At 38.9% G+C, this 4234-nt stretch overlaps 1 long non-coding RNA gene across 1 annotated transcript in view; it reads left to right on the plus strand.

The window, feature by feature from the left end:
• Positions 1–4136: 4136 nt before the first annotated feature.
• LOC107564275 (uncharacterized) overlaps positions 4137–4234 on the plus strand; it is a 1388-nt gene continuing 1290 nt past the window's right edge. The window contains exon 1 of the long non-coding RNA XR_001606200.1: positions 4137–4185. This is a non-coding gene — a long non-coding RNA (uncharacterized lncRNA). The remainder of the gene's footprint in view (positions 4186–4234) is intronic.

Genomic DNA, 4234 nt, shown 5'->3' on the forward strand with positions numbered 1-4234 from the left:
TTTCTGTTCGGGCGCAGTGGGGGCTCCCCCTTTCCGAATCGCCGTGTGATCCTCCATGTTATTAACTATGGGGGCTCTCCCGTTCGGATCACAGCGGGAGCCCTCCTATCCGAACAAGCGGACTGGAGGTACCAAGGTTCATCTGTCCCTCAGGTGGTAGCTCTGCATTTATATATACACCGCGGGCTCCCTCTTTCTGCAGCGGGGGGGGGGGTCTCTTTGGATGTACGTGGCCCGTTTCCCTTCAGAGCTGAGGACACCCTGCCCCATCCATGACATCTAGGGGCCCCATGGTATTTTTTACTTCATAGGGCTCCATGGCACGGATGTGCAGCGGGGTGGACTTCCAGCTACGCTCTCAAACCTCCAGTCCTGAGATACTCCCGCAGGAGTAATTCCAGGAAAGTCACTGCCGCAGCAGTGCAGCAATAAGATGCTCCTTAATTAAAGTTCCAAAGCGCGGCTCTCTCACCATCATCATTAGTATAGCTTAAAAATTGTACTCCTTTTGGGGGGTATCACCATTATTCTTCAAGTACTTGGGTATCCCGTATACTTAAACCCTCAGATATGTTGAATTCGCTAAACTCAACTTGCTGTCCCAAATTTATTTCTGCACTTTTGGGGGGTATATCAGAGCTCGAGTTGAAGCTGCTTCATCGACCCCCTCATCAGGGGACAGCAAGCCAAATAAATTTACACACAATTTCCTTATAGATTATATGGGCAAACAAACTCGTTAAATGAAGTTCCTTAACGTAAGTTAGGGAGGAGCGAGCCCATCTAATCTTTCAATCAACAGCCAGAGTATATAAGCAGCTGCTTACCTCTCTCCAGTCGCAGCTGTTCCAGCATCCCTCCACCTCCCCAAAACTCCACCTTCATCTTAGCTACCTTGCCCTTCGTAATCATCCTATATCAAGTCCCTGGGGGTATATCAGAGCTCGAGTTGAAGCTGCTTCATCGACCCCCTCATCAGGGGACAGCAAGCCAAATAAATTTACACACAATTTCCTTATAGATTATATGGGCAAACAAACTCGTTAAATCAATTTAAATCCTATATTTATTTAGTTCCTTTAAATAAATACCAGTACCATAGACGTCTGGGCCCGTATTCACAAAACATTACCACTAAGAGTTCTCCTAAATAGTTTTTAGCTAAGAATTTTCTCTTAAAACCTATTCACAAAGCTGCTGAGACAAACTTTTACTAAGGAATAGACAGAAATCTTGAAAGGGGTAATATTATGTTGCTAAAAAGAACATTATTGTGTGTATTTGGTGTAATGAAATGTGTTTATGCGGTTTAAGGTTAAAAAACACATTATTTTCCACATACTGTACATTATTGCTTCTCCTCTATGCCCCGCCTCTCTGAAACGCATCGATTTTTACAAAACTCATCGGTCCGAAAAGCAAGGTGTGCTGTGATTGCCAGCTATCCAGTGCGTTATGTTTGGCCGAATACCTCAAGCATGTGACGGAAATGTTACGCCCCTACCATACTGTGATGATGCCCTGTCAGGCTGGAGTGATGATTCAAAAACATGAAAACCCATTATAAACGAGGCATTTGTTGCATCCAGTGGGGACATAATTATGGATTATAATGACTTATACTGTCTTTTTACACGTTGCGTTGCATTACATCGCATCGCACCGCGTAAACATAAAACCATGTCTGCATTTGTGATTTTACAAAGAAATTACAAACAACAAGCCCTACTCTACACTGCCCAAAAAACTTGCTTTAAATATAAAAAAATATAAAATATAAAAACGTACTTACAGTCTGTGAGTCAGAACAGCCGGCATTGTGTAGTCTACTCTAAAGGGTAAGGGCAGGTTGACCTTGTTGCTATGGATGATGTCAGCATAATTACTAACTATGCACACAGTGATTGGCTAATAGTCTCTGTCAGAGATTTATTCATAGAAATATTGTAGAATGCGATATTATGTTGCCATATTCAAATAAAAGCTTTAAAATTAAAATGTTAATTGCCATATTCAAATAAAGATTTTATAATGCAGGCTAAGTGTCACTAATTAAACAGTCTATATATTCAGCTAATTATCAGTCTCTTATATGTATTCTTCTCATAAACAATTAGTCAATATGCATTAGGGCTGCCCTCGACTAAAGATTTTTCTGGTCGACTAGTAGTTGTTCATTTTAAGCATTAGTCGACTTTTAGTCGCACTTTTATTAATAAACTATATTAATCATAATAATGAGCATTTAATTGCCTACATAGCCTAATAAGCGCTCATGCGCACTCAAAAAAAGGCTTGCCACAGCACACCGGCAAATATAATAAGTATGAATGTGTTAGGGAAAAACAGCAAGTACACTGCATTAACGTTTCAATAATTTATTGTTACACTAGTGCTTTCTGTTTTCGGTTTAAGAGATGAAGTCGGCGACACTGACTCGTCATCTCCACAGTATGCGCCTGTATGCATGTTTCATACGGATTACATAATCTGAGAATATTTGTTTTCTATTTGAATTTTTTTTCATTTAAAAATGTCACTCTCTAGGCCTATAGATATTTTTTTCATGTCTGTAATAAGGCAAGCATACACGGAGTTCGAATGACGCGCTCAAGTTCACAGAGTCCGAGACAGCAGAAAGCGCATCCTGTTTGCTTTCATTATTTTACAAAAGCGCAACGTTTCGTTGTTATTCTGAGTGCAGACGAATAAACGTAGAGTCTTTACAGATGCAAAAGATGCATTTCTCTTATCTGTATGACCAAAAATGTTGAAGTATTTTAAGAGCAAATGATGCGCCAGCGCCTCCATCTGTCATGCAGTAGCCCAAGCGCGCTACTGTTCAGCTTCCACACACGCACAAACACGTGAACAGCGCACTTTTTTCTAGGCTAAGATTGAGATTAGATTGAGCTGCCATGTAAAGTTGCTACTACATACATTTTTCAGATGATAAGCCATATTTGAGGTCGATGAATGTTAGGAGAGCATATGGATGTCCTGACTGATGTACTATATTACCACATAGACCAGCCGTTAACGATTTGTCTGTCACAGACTGCGAGATTTCGCCAGCTCATGTGTTTTTTTTCTGTGACTAAGCGACTAATAACATTTTGGTAATATGCATATAAACAGCCTTTTAATTAGGAGAGTAGAATAATCATGGCTGATAGTAAGACATGCAAACATAAAAGAAAACCAAACTGGATACAGCTATATATTACTGAACAGCTATATATTAAGGATATAATCAAAAATTTGGAGTTGGGATAACCTCCAAACCAAAGCCGATACCTTTTTAAAAGCTCATTATCGTCAAATGTTTCTAAAATGTTTATATTCCAAGGTAGATTGCTGGCAACAGCCATTTTAGGATAGTTCAGATTTGGTCTTCACTACTCCTAATGTTTCACAGATTTAGGAGCTAATTTTAGCGCTAAAACGCTTTGTGAAATACTCTTAGAACAAAAATTTTGGAGTTCTACATTTAGGACTGACACGCCCATTATTTTTAAGATTTTCTCCTAAATCGGTTAGTTATGAGCTGCTTTTAGCCTTAAGATGTTTTGTGAATACGGGCCCTGGGCCTGTATGAATAAAACTTCTCAGAATTGCTCTTAAGAATAGTCTTAAGCTTTGACTTAAGTGTCAAAAAATTCTTAGTAAAAAGTAGGACTTTTCTAAGAGTAGGATACTTTTATAAAGAAGCTAAAAGCAGCTTTCAGTAAAGTCTAAGACTGATTCTTAAGTGTTGACTGAGCTGACACTTAAGTGTTGTGAACTAAGGACTACAATGATGTCAACACAAAATGGCTGACCTCAACCTCTGAATCAGCCAATAGTGAGCCTGCTCATGTAAAGTCACAGCAGCACAAGACCAATCATTTAATGTAACTACAATAAAATCATTTAATTAAGACACTGAAATATTTTAATATTTAAATGTTTTTTTTTAGCTTTGCATTGTGCAAAATTATCACAAATTATTACTGATGCTTCGTTTTCTATTGGTATGTCTCCTCGTTTACAGTTGAAGCAATGATGTGAACACGAGTTCAATCAGTGGCTCCAACAACTCCATGAAAGCCCACAATCCTCATAAAAGTGGCTTGTTTTTGCAATATGGTTTGGTGGTCAGTTGGAAAGTTAATTAATTGCCATATAGTAGTGGCCAAAAGTGATGTCCGGCCTAGGAAATTTGACATATTTTCATCCTTAATTTAAAAAAAAA

The sequence above is a fragment of the Sinocyclocheilus grahami genome, unplaced genomic scaffold (assembly GCF_001515645.1).
Source record: "Sinocyclocheilus grahami isolate Dianchi unplaced genomic scaffold, SAMN03320097.WGS_v1.1 scaffold920.1, whole genome shotgun sequence".
In the NCBI taxonomy this organism is placed as follows: Eukaryota; Metazoa; Chordata; class Actinopteri; order Cypriniformes; family Cyprinidae; genus Sinocyclocheilus; species Sinocyclocheilus grahami.